Raw genomic sequence first — 13,587 nt, 5'->3', positions numbered from 1 at the left:
AAATTTTTCTCAAACTAAACTAGTTGCCATTGAGTTCCACCGCAAAAACAAAAATCAAATCTTAAAAGACACCTTTTTGGTGACACATTCACACTGAAAGGTATTTTATGTATCAGCACAAACACGAGACCTCAACCTAAAAAAAACACACCGTTTTGCCAAATCTAACCGCTCAATGCAATCACCACGTTACCTTGACATAAAAGCCAGTGTTTGTCATATTTGTGGAAAAACAGACAAAATATTCACTTTAAAGTCTTCCTTGTGCTTCATATTTTATATTTGAGCTTTATTCTCACCATTCCTATTACCAATCCTTCAGAGAGCTCCATCTCTGGCTCTCTCTCTCTCTCTCTCTCTCTCTCTCTCTCTCTCTCTCTCTCTCTCTCTCTTCATGCTCAGCAGCGTTATCGCTCCTCTCTGCTCTTTTGTCTTGGAACTCAGCATCTTCCTCACTGTTCATCATCCTCTGTTCTTCCTTGGTGTCGTATATACAGACTTCCTCTAATCCCCCCTTCTCACTCTCTCGCTCTCGTCAACCCTGTTACACTTCTTATCTCGTTTTCTCTTTTTCTTTTGGACCTCTCACTCCCTTTGGTTCCTTCGCTCACTCTCTCTCCCTCTCTCTCTCTCTCTTTCTCTATCTCTCTCTCTCTCTAATCTTTCACTAATCCTCATTTATGTTCTCTCTCTGTGTTCGGTTAATTGCAGTCGGTTGTGCTCCTGCCTCTGCTCATATGACACCAGCACGTCTTTGTAGTCAGCCAACATTTTCTCTCACTCAGAACCTCCATTCTCCCAAAAAACAACAGAGTCCTGGATTGATAGAAGGTGGAGGAGAGAAAGCCAATTACTCCAGCAGCAGGAGCATCTCTGCTTAGTCATTCAACAATGTTAGCTAACCTGCTAATTTCTTTGTCAGTGCTAGCAATGTAAGCTAGTATGGTTAGGTGCCATGTAAGACCAGTTTAACCTGACAATGGTCACTACCGTTCAAAAGTTTTTTGCGGTCAGTAATTTATTTATTCATTTTGAAAGAAATTAATACTTCTATTTAGCAAGGATGCATAAAAGGGATAGTTCACCCAAAAATGAAAATTCTGTCATAATTTACTGTTTTTTTTTCTTAGGTTGAAGTAAATAAAATATATTTTGAAGAATGTTGGTAACCAGAAAGTTGAAGGCAGCCATTGACTTCCATAGTAGGAAAAAAAAAATACTACGGAAGTCAATGGCTGCCGTCAACTGTCTTAGTTACCAACATTCTTCAAAATATCTTCTTTTTAGTTCAACAGAAAAAAAAAGGGTGAGTAAATGATTACAGAATTTTCTTTTTTGGATAAACTATTCCTTTAAATTGATCGAAAATTGATCTGATTAAATAAATGCAGCCTTGGTGAGACTTATAAAACTCACAAAAGACTTCTTTCAAATTTTTTTTTTTTTAATTCCAAACTTTTGAATAGTAGTGTATCTGAATTGAAAAAATGTCACACACATCCTCGATAAAAATTAATCATGTACGGTTTTTTTTCTTTTCTTTTCTTTTTTCTTTTCTTACAGTGTAACAATTCTGGGGGCTCCTGAAATAGAAATTAGGAAGTTAATTAATTCCTTATATGAAAATAAAAATTAAATATATTTGAAGAGATTTTCTTTCGTTGTATGGATAAAAACAGTTATTTAAAATATAATCTTTTGTTATCCGCAAAAGAAAGAAAGACATACAGTTTTGAAACGACATTAGAGTAAATTGACAGAATTTTCATTTTTGGGTGACATCATTGATAGCGCAAAAAGTAGACCATTTTTAAATGATGATAAACTGTATCAGTATTCAACTGTAATTCAGACAAGATGAGATTTGTAAGCAAAGAGTTTTTTTTTAAACTTCTTCAGGCTGTTTTTCTGAAGTGGAGTGTTTTTGTGCTCTCAGCTTGTTGCTGCTGCCAGTTAGCAGAAATTGAGGCTAACTGGAGGTCAACTGAAGAAGTGTGTGTTCGAGGAACAAATGAACTCATGTAAGAGAGTTGCCAGAGAGCCTTTCCCAAACCTATTCTGAATTCACTTTCTAATCTATTCTCTCCGTATCACCTTTTCCCTTTTAGCATCCCACCAGATACCAGAGAGGGGAAATGTGTTTGCCTCTGAGTTTAATTTGACAGATTTTCCTCCCTTAATGTGATATTTCACCCAAAAATATGAACATTCTGTCATCGTTTACTCACCCTCATCTCAATCAAAACCTCTATAATTTCCTTTCTTCTGTGAAATACTGAAGAAAATATATATATATTTTTTTAATCTCACTGTTTGAAAGTTTTTTGGACACCATTGGCTTTCATTGTATGGTCAAAAACAGTTATTTAATTTAAATATATTAATATATTCCCTCTTGTATCATCAACAGAGTACAAGATGTGTGTTAACATATTTCATTGTTTGTCAGTTATAAGGCTTAAGATGTTTGTTTGTTTTTTCCAGTTCTGTGGGAAACCTGAACCAATGACTTACAAACTGTGTCTAATTATCTCTGATTTGAGTAAGTACCGTAATTGTCATAATTTTACCGTATCCGTGATTTAAGTGTTTTTTTTTCCTTTTTTTTTCTAAAGAAGTAACAAACCCCTTTTCGTTTCGACTTCTTCACTACACCAGCAGAGTGAGGATTTACCGGCAGTCACATAAATAAAAGGAAAAACTCCAGGTGGCTACAAGGACACAACTCACTCAAGAGAGATCCTGGGTGAACAAGGCCAATTAATTAAGGTTACGAGAAAACATGTACAAACATGAAGAGGACTGCTTATATAAGCAAGGTGGACCTTGTTAAATCTATCCAGGTGTGGCTGTGCCAAAAGAGTCTCACTTCATAGAATAATATATTACTTATTGAGTATAATTCAAATAGCCATCCGTCTCCAGAGAGACTTTCTGCTTGCATCAGGCCCACCACATTCATTATCATATCAGTTAAAGTGATTATATGCAAATGGCTCCGCCCAGCAGCCGCATCTAGATATCAATTACAATGACAGCCAGTCTCGCGACGTGTGTTATTATGGTAATTCTTCCCAAAATAGATTGCACCTGAGAACAGAGCAAAGGAATAAGGGAAAAAGAGAGCACGCCAGGCAATAAAAGACAAAGATTCCACTTGAACTTTTCACTGAAAATGAAGGCCTTGTGTACAAGTATGAGCTAACCAGCATTTCCAACTCAGAAGACTTCTCATCTCAAACAAATTCTCTTGAGACAGAAATAACCAAACAACCATCAGCTGAATTATTCCATCTTGTTGTTGTTTTCCCTGCTCCAGTCTAAGATGGTACTGCATTTTGGAACATGACAACTGGTTTCTATATGGTGTAAACTGATCATTATCTAGTCTAAACTGGTCATTAGATAGTTTAAGCTGGTATAAACTGTCTAAACTGATCATTAACTAGTCTAAACTGGTTATTGGCTAGTCTAAGATGATCATTAGCTAGTTTATGCTGGTTAATAGCTGGTCTATGCAAGCAAAAAATGCACTGGCAAGCAAAAAAATGTCCATTAGCTAGTCTAAGATGATCATTGGCTAGTAAAAATGCCATTTGATAGTCTATTCTGGTCATTGGGTTGTTTAGGATGGCCACTGGTTAGTCTAAGATGATTATTCTAGTTTATGAAATATTTTCAATAGCTAGTCTAAGATGGTCATTAGCTGGTCAAAAATTATCATTAGCTGGTCTAAGATTGTCATAAGCTACAAACAAAATGGTTACTGGTATGTCCACTAACTAGTCTAAGATGGCCATGAGCTAGTACAAAATGGCCATTATTAGTTGGTCACTACTACAGCTAGTCTCAGATGACCATAGCAGATGACCATTAGCTAGTCAAAGTTGGTTAACCATTATTTGGCTGAAGCTGGTCATTAACTGGTGCAAGTTAGCAGACAATCTTGGCTTAGCAGCAAACCAGCTAATAGTTGGTTCATACTGTACCAGCTTAAGGTGGTCAAGCTGGTTTCTGAAACATGGTTGCTGGTCAACCAGCTTATGAACAGCTAGAAATCTTCTACCATGTTCTAAAAACATCTTTCCCTTACAGTAACATACATTTTCCAGTTTAGATATACAAAAAAACTAAATATAAACAAAAATACCTTTTAGAGCTAATTACTGCTTATGTGCAGACACTTACAATTACCACAGTGAGAATAAAGCGGATTCATGGATACAGTGTTTTACTTTCTAATATTTCTATGGTGGAACAATCTGTCATGCTGATGAGATACTAAATGTCAGATGTGTGTGTGCACAGGCCCATAGACTGAAATAAATGGCAATGTGTTCACACACTTTATGTGCTGCCTTAAAGCCTAATGCTGTGGCCAGTGAGCCAGGACACTGAATTACTGATGGGCTTTGACTGTATTAGGCAGCATCTACACCACGCTCAACAACGAATGGTTTCAGTGCCCCCCAAGGCACTCTCCTCAACCCTTGATTAAAAAACAACCTCCGAGCAGTAAAACACCATTTCCACAGCCGAAAAAAAAACCAGGTCAGCAGATCTCATAATATATGCCCAACTCAACACCTGCAGCATTCATTTAATCTCTCTAAATCCAAATAAATAATCTAAGACTGCGGCTTGGTCACGGTATATAATATCACACCTTAAGAATAAGTAGTCAAGACCAGCTTTAGTCTATTCTATAAAGAGAAAGAAAAAAAAAGCATGACAATGAATAAGATAATCAGTTTAACATTTTTAAACACCGAACTTTTTATATTACATTCACGCTGCGTGTCGTGACACAGGCTAATTCGTGTCGCGCAGTTAGACAGAGTTTAAATTAGCCCGGAAAGACGTGGGCAGCCCTTTATGTGACTAGCTTTCACAGCGCTAGTCTAATGTCACATCTGAAATGGCTTTAAGTGCAGCTCTGAATTCTCCTTAAAGATAACATGTCGGTGACATGGAAAGAGAGAGCAGGCGAAGGGTAAAAAGAGAGCAAACACAAGCATGATCAGGGGGTTGTCCCAGAGCTCCATGCTGCTTAGCATAACAGCTAAGCAAGCATGACAACATAAACACAACCAGCCGTTTTGCCTGCGGGTTAAGCTCCGCACTGGAGCAGAACCCTTAGACACATTATGCCGCTATTCCATCCTTCTTTCTACATCCTCCATCTTAACGTCACAGTCCTTCGAACACACTATTTATTCATTGAGCCATCAAAAGATAAGCTGCTTGCGAGCAGCTATTACATGACATGGTCAAGGTGACCACCACCACAGGCTATTTGAAGGTTACGGTCATAACTTCACTCTCAATTATGCAGTTAAACAGACCTCTTTACTCTGAAAGGTCTCGCCTGCTAGCCGCAAAACAACATTAATTATAGGGAGGCTGTCGCTAGAGGGGGGCTAACATTAGCATAGTACATGCTCAGCTATGCCGTCGCCTAGCTTAATGTCAAGTCCCTGTGGGTTTTTTCTGATGTAACTTCCAACAAAGAAAATTTAATCCCACCTAAAGACTCGGTTCAGGCTCCAAAATGGCCGCCTGGTGCAATAGATTAGGACAAATTTCAGAAATGCTTAATTTCATGAGAAATATGTGATTAATTGCACAAAAGGGTTTTCATTTTGAATCTATATATAATACATATAATACACACACACACACACACACACACACACACACACACACATACATATATATATATATATATATATATATATATATGTGTGTGTGTGTGTGTGTGTGTGTGTGTGTGTGTGTGTGTGTGTGTGTGTGTGTGTGTGTGTGTGTGTGTGTGTGTGTGTGTGTGTGTGTGTGTATATACACACACACACATGCATACATAAATAGTAAATGCATGTAAAGTGTAACAGGCACAATGTAAAATTAAGTGTTATTTGCACTGTTTAAAGACTGAAATATCTAAAATTGTGACCTTATTTGATTTGTTAACAATGTGTGCCCTCATTAAAGTAAACACTGTTAATCATCATTAACCATCAAAACATCAGCTCTGAATTCATATTTCAGCATGTACGTGCAGATATCAGCTTGCTAGATTATTATTATTTTTTTATAGTCTTCTAATTAGACAAATTACAGATAATTTGCTATATTGTGATTATCTAAATTACATTTTAATGGTTGGTTGAGGAGGAAGAGGCCGTCAGACTAAAAGCTTGTCATACAATTATGTTTTCAAACGTTCCACATTTTCTTTTAAAGGGGTGTGGCCACTCTGATTGACAACTGGTTCAATAAATCGAGGTATGTCATAATTTAATGCATATGGGGAAAAACAGCACTTTTGTTGGATGAAACAATTATAGCTCACATAATAACATCACCACGTTTGTCGTATACACACTACCAAAAGATAGGGGTCTGTAAGATTTTTTTTTGTTTTTGAAAGAAATGCTCACCAAAGATGCATTTATGTGATCAAAAAACAGTATGAGTAATATTGTGATTTAAATTTTTTTATTTTTTTTATAATTTAACTAAATTAACTATTACTCCAGTTTTCAGTGTCACATGATCCTTCAGAAATCACTCTTATAGGCTAACCTTGCTGTTCAAGAAACATTCCTTATTATTATCAATGTTGATAACAGTAATGCTGCTTAATATTTTGGTGCACACCGTGATACATTTTTTTTTTCATGTTTCTTTAATGAATAGAAAGTTCAGAACAGCATTTATTTTATCTAGTAAAGACATTTATAACATTACAGATGATTTCTGTCACATATCAATTTAATGCATCCTTGCTGAAAATTTTTTTTAAATCTTACAAGCCCAAACTTGTGCAGGGTAATTTAATGTAATGTAGTTTCAGAAATGTTAGCAAAAAGGTTTTGTGGTCTGTGCAAATCCATCCTGCGCCTGTAAATAGATCCACTCAGCTCCGATATTTCTATGATAACTGATCCATGTTGTGTGGGTTTGTCTCACATTTGGAGTAAATCTTGTTTACAATAACATGTGTGACACGAAAAACAAGTATCATAGTGGGAATGTTGCTGGTACTTTAATTCATTTACACAAGCCTGACTATCAACAATTTTGGGAACCAAACAATAGATGTCTCTAAAGAATATAAAAACGACGTGGAAATTAAGTATTTGATAGGGTTGCAGGGTTCTTAACATCCAACACACAAACACCTATGACGACAACTCTAAACAACCCTTTATTTAAGAACAGAGATGCATTCAACACAAAGAGGCAACAAATACAACAACACAACCGTCAATAACACAGTAAACAGCAGTAGTTTGCAAAAAGTATTAATTCCACATGATGGGAATTGTAGTTCTGTTTTAAGCACAGCAGACATCTATAATCCAGTAATGGAAATGTACAACTTAATTGTGAAGTTATTGTACAGTATATTATAAGTATATTGCCTCATAAACTTAGACATTTGGTACTTTTTGACAATGCGTGCCTCTTTATAAACTCCCGTAAAAATATAAAAACCTGAATCTGCAGCATAACGCTACATTTACAGGGATGGATCTAAAAAGCAAACATTCAATTTGACCCTTTACATTTCTTCAATGTCACCTCATCTCCAAAAAAAAAAAAAAAAAGCATCTTAGCAGAGATACACAGTTGTATTGCCTTTCATTGAAGGTGAAAAAGCCTTTATTTTATCCCCTTGTTACACGAACCATCTTGCTATTTATTTATTGCGTGTGACTATAAATATGAACTCTTGTGAATGAGTAGTGGTCTGAGCCTGGCTTTGTGGTTTATGCTATCTGCCTCCAAATACAACTGGATTTAGTCTGCCCTGTTAAGATTTACACAGCAATTCATTTCCCTCCATCACAGTGGTGCCTATTTACCACACATATTTTTTATTCCGTTCCAACAAATCTCTCACAGGACAAGCCTGATGGATTTATAATTCACCCTTTGATAAAATCAAATATATAAATAATTTGTACTCCTAACCATGAGGTAAATCCGCAGCTCGGGAAAAATAATAATCAAACTTCACATCCTTTGCATACAACATCCATTTCATAATTAAGTTTTTAAAGTTAAACATGTCCTTACATTTTTTGTTTTGGCCAGATTCTAAAACAGCAACGCATGTATCCTTTGTGGAAAAACGCAATCCCAGAATGCAAACAAGCTCTCTGAAAAAAACCAATCCATAAAAATATATCAAATAAATTAACTGATATTTCATACGGTACTGGTATTCCAATGAAATTCTATTCAATCAGCCTTCAGCCATCTAATACAGCAGCATATCTATATTACTACCATACTCATCAAGCTTTGATCTCATGCGCACTTTGATGAAGGAATTTCAATCATTTGGATGGTGAGGTTTTTTGTTTTGGACCTTTGTCAAGAGCCGATTCCATTACGAGGTGCGAGGTGAAACTCCGGGTTGAGACGGTTAAAAAGACACTTCTCTGATCAGATGAAAGTTCAAAGAGAAGTGGAGGATCATTGTATCATTGAGTTTCTGAAAAATTGCATGATTATTCAATTCTTTGAGTGCTAAGGGTGAGTCTGATTTCAGATGAGCTGGTACCTGTGTATATATACACACTGGCAGAGCTGCCGATTACTTTCGTGAAGCATTCTTTTTGCACCAAAACTACAGTGTTGCCTTTTACTCAATGCCCGTATTTATATTGCATTGTTTTCATATGATTCAAAATATTAAATCACATAGCCAATTAAATAACCACAAAAAATAATTTATTAATTGGCATGGGGGTATATACTACAAAAAGTTTGGGGTCCGCAAGAACTTCTTTCTAATACTTTTATTTAGCAAAGATGCATTAAATTGATCAAAATTGACAGTAAAGATTTTTTTTTTACAAAATTTCATAGAAATCTTGTTCTTTTAAACTTTCTATTCATCAAACACAAATGTTTTCAACATTGATAGAATTATAACAAGAAATGTTTCTTGAGCGCCAAATCAGCATAGAACGAGTTCTGAAGGATCATGTGACACTGAAGACTGAAAAATGAGCTTAGTCAAAGGAATAAATTACATTTTAAAATACATTATATTTTAAATTGTAATATTTCACAATATTACTGTTTTTACTGTATTTTTTTAAAGCAATGTTTTTACTTTTTGTAATGTTTAAACATTTAAAAGAAAATTGTATAACTAGCTATTTCAATGTCCTTCAAATGAATAGTAAATGATAACTATGAACATGCAGAATAAAATGCGTTACGGAAAACGCGGTTTATCTGACCACACTATTTGTAAAATTGTAAAGAATAGAAATAGAAATAGAATAGTTTTTAAACCCAGCGAGTTAAATCATCCTTTCAAACCAGACCTGGGGCAGGTTGCATAAAATGCTTAGACTAGTCTTTACAAGTTAGCCATCTAATGTTGTTCTTTAAGATTGGTTTTATTAAGTCAGTAGATTGGTCTAATTTAATTCTGAAGAGTAAATAGTCAGACTAGTAACTTGGCGGCTATGTTTATGCAACACGGCCCCTGGTCATAAACAAGTCCAAACGTAAACATGCCGACTAATTCAAAATAATTGCAGTGCACTACAAACTCCATTCCATCCGTGTGTCGAGAGGCAGTTTTGAGAGTCCCAGAGCAGAAGTCAGTGATTGAGAGACGGTGGATGGAGGCAGGCAGCTCTGGGCTTCGGGAAACTTTATTAGATCATTGAGGGAAGCCAGCCAGGTCTGATAATGACCCTACAACTCCACCAGATGTGTCTTCCCCACCAACTTCCTCTGTCAGGGGCCCCTGTGGTCTCTCATATCAGTGATGAATAAGGCCTGGGCATCAGAGTGTGGATAATGTGCAGATGGGACACGAGCCTGCTGTTTGAGAAAGGTGAAGGGCGGCTGGTAATAAAGACCTACAGGTCTCTGATCAGCGCTGTGTGCCTCGGTGCCTCTCTGACTAAGGAAGGACGTAATAGGATACAACATGCCCAGAGAATTGCCTGGCTTTAGCGCTAATATCTGTGGGAACCTCCTTCCGGTGAGGAGATTACTGCAGATCTGTGCTGGACCCAGAGGCCTAGCTTAAGGAGAGAAAGGACCAATTAGGTTATCAGAAGTGCTGCAGGTTTCTCTACCTCCCGTGTTGACCGAGAGGTCTTCCCGTCTCTAACCGATCCACTGGATTCAAGCGTGTAGGGCGCAGGTCTCACCTCAGAACACATCAGAGACTGCAGTGTGACTGACTTCCAACTAATGATCAGATAAGAAATAATCTCTTTGCAAATGAATGTTAACCGACTGACCTCAAGAGTACGTGCCTCTACTCTGCTTGCCCTGTCTAAAATGAATACTCACCAAATATGTCATAATTGGCTTTGGTGAGTAAATAAAACAGAGCTGTATGGTTGAAGTTAAAGTGTAAGGATTATAGTCTAAACCCAAATTAAAATCAAAGACATACTGATTCAGTCTATGAAAGACGTCTCTAAGAACTTTTCCCTAAGTGGAAAATGTACCATCATAGGGTATGTATTTTTTTCATTCTTTTCCAGAGCTACATATGGAAACATTTACATTTATGGATTGACAGACCCTTTATCTAAAGCAACTAAGCAACATGTGAAACATGAGGAACAAAACCACAATTTCTCAGTTTTGTGAGAGATCTGAGGAGGACAGCACGATTCTAGGAGGGGATATATACATGTATACATATTTGTTTTTTTGGATAAAAATTGCAATTGATATTTAAAATGTGGTTAATTTTTTTTATTATCAATGACTTTAAATATTTGTTTAATATAATTAGTCATTTATATTAATATTTGTATAAATATTACTAAATAAGAAATATTGAATATATTTAATATATTTAATTAGTTTAAATAAGTTTATGGCAGTCTTAATTTTATATATATATATATATTTTATATATATAATTGCAGCCTTTGCTTTTTGATAATTGTACTAAGCCATATCCTGATTTTGGTTTTATTTAGATCGTGATTTAAATCATGCAGCCCTAGGTGTGAGTAACACAATGACCCATGCTGGTCTCTAACAGGTTACACAACGAAAATGTTCGTCACAAATATGACCTGTTGTCATAGTGAGACAGAGAAAAAATATATTTCTATTAAAAAATTCTATTTTTATATACATAAATGTGAAAATCCTGTAGGCAAAGTTCCCTGTAGGCATTCAAAGCCCCTTCTCACCCCTCATAAACCTCTTCCTCAGACAGAAAATTTGAATTTGTCTCCTGACAGAGAGATACGGGTTATCACTGCAAAACTGTGCCGTTTTATCCACACACAGGGACCAGAGTTACACCCCATCCTCTAGTAATCTTCTAAGCAAAAGTTAGCTCAGCGTCGTGCTCTGAATTAAGATGGGTGATGGTGACAGAATCGCTGAAACACTAAGAACTGAGAAAATACAACTGGCCTTGTGCATGAGAGCGCAACATTTGCACATTGACACCGAAAACAACATGAAAGGATCCGTTTTGCCACTCAGTACCATGGCAGTTTCTGACCTAGTTTCCCAAAGCCAATCTGCCCCATGTTATGAAGATCAAAAATCTGCCGCTTAAATGCCTCATTGCCCATTACAGATGCCAGTGTGGGGTTCCCCATGTAAGAGTATACGATAAACTCCTACCGCAGGGTGAACGCGCGCTGTCAGTGTGTGTTTACATTCACACAGTCAAACACTTCCTGCTGTGTTTTCAAGGTGTGACATCATTCTCACCTACTTAAACTTTGCATGCCTAGACTCATCTGTTGCCCTCGGAGCAGAGTGAATGTCACACGACAGACAGTCGGCTTTAATTAAACCCAGAGAGAAATGTATTAATTACTGCACAGCGCCTGTGACTGCGGGTGAAGTGTCTTGGGTCTGCATATGATTAGAATGCTGATTATGATGTACTGTGGAGGATTCCATCATCCTCAACTATCCTAATGACTCATTCATATATTTAAAACGAGTTATAGTTTTCTTTTAGTGGCTTTGGTACCATTCACAATTGCGTGGAACATTCTCTTAGACTTCACTCCAAACTGATCAAACGTCGTTAATTCAAAACCAGTGTTTTCATTAGCATAAATCTTTCCTTTCACACAACAATTACTTCAAATCAAAAGATTAGAGTAACAGATAATGAGAAAATTTGCTTTAATCACCGAAAAATGGTGATCTTTCAATTTAGTAATTTTCACTATCATTTACTTTAACAGAAGATGATACAAGATATAGGCATCAAATCACTGTTAGAAATGCTGAATGAAAAAAACAGGCCAGGAAATGCAAACCAATTACAGTTTGTAATTTAAAAAAAAACAAATAAATGTAATAAATATATAAATATGATATATAAAACCAAATAAATTATACTTCATATTATTTTCTTGATAAAAATCTCAATATATATGCGTGTATGCATGTATATTAACAGTGTGTGTAGCGAAAATGTACTTTTTTGTGTGACATATAAGCATTAAAACTGCATTTTTGTTTATTTTTTGAGAGATTTGTAAAAGTTTTGAAAATGTACCACTTTGTTGAGAATAGTACCAAAGCAGGGATTGGTTTGGTTTAGGGTTAGTTGCGTGTAATTTTGCATAATTTATAGTTATTTAGTAACTACATGTAACACGTAACAATGACACTGTAAAATAAAGTGTTAGCTGTATTTGTAAATGTTGCAATTAACAGTAACTAAGATAAGAACTAAGTATTTTTTCATTGTTAGTTCATGTTTATATATATATATATAATACAATATTATATGATATTATACTATATTATATTATATAAACTATTATTATTTTATTATAAATGTACACTACAAATGTAGTACTATCTGTCTCCTCAAAAAGATTAAGGACAGCCGGCCCAGTCTGTAAATTCCAATTCCTCTGGTAGTCTTTGACCTTCCATTCAAACTTGTGTAGATTATAGAGCTTGGCTCACATTCCCCCTGAGATATGCTTTTCAAAAGCCTCTCTATCCAGGTCCCCAGTGTTTTACTTCATCGCTGAAAACCTTACCAAGTTTTTATCTGTTTCATTGTGTCATCGGCATCCTATCTCTCCTCGCATCGAAGTCCTAGCGATCCATCTGTCTCTTTCACTGTCTTACCACCGGTGGCTGCCTAATCCAATTACTAGTTCTGCACTTTCTTGCCTCCCTCTGCTTGTTTTGATCTAGTTTCAACAATGACTCTCAATAAAAGCCCCTTCCCAGCAGGCCCTGCGCATCTCTCTGACACTTCCCGTTTCGGGATGGGCTACATTTCAAAGAACTCATTGATTGTCGGTATCGTTTCGTTTCAGGTAGGGCCAACTTCCTAATCACTTCTGTTCGCCGGTTGACATGGACAGAATAAGACATCGAGAGACGAGACCTGCTGATGTGCCTTTATAGATCTGACTCTTTACCTTTCTCATTTCGCCCCCTTGTTTTGACTGGTCAATGTGTCCGAGGGAGTTCTGTTAATTTCCTGCAGCAGCCCTTCAACAAAACTGGAATATCGGCTACATGTTCTCAGTAGTTCCAGAAATCAACACATTTAACACAGAAAACTTTCTCTACATTTTT

The 13,587-nt window shown here is 36.3% G+C and overlaps 1 protein-coding gene across 12 annotated transcripts in view; it reads right to left on the bottom strand.

Annotated features, from left to right (window-relative positions):
* The window catches only part of ptprub (protein tyrosine phosphatase receptor type Ub), a 212,817-nt gene that overhangs the window by 134,818 nt on the left and 64,412 nt on the right, over positions 1-13,587 (bottom strand). The window lies entirely within an intron of this gene.

The sequence above is a fragment of the Leuciscus leuciscus genome, assembly GCF_965113295.1.
Source record: "Leuciscus leuciscus genome assembly, chromosome: 20".
NCBI lineage: Eukaryota > Metazoa > Chordata > Actinopteri > Cypriniformes > Leuciscidae > Leuciscus > Leuciscus leuciscus.
The sequence above is the reverse complement of the archived record's forward strand: the minus strand, read 5'-3'. Positions and strand labels throughout refer to the sequence as shown.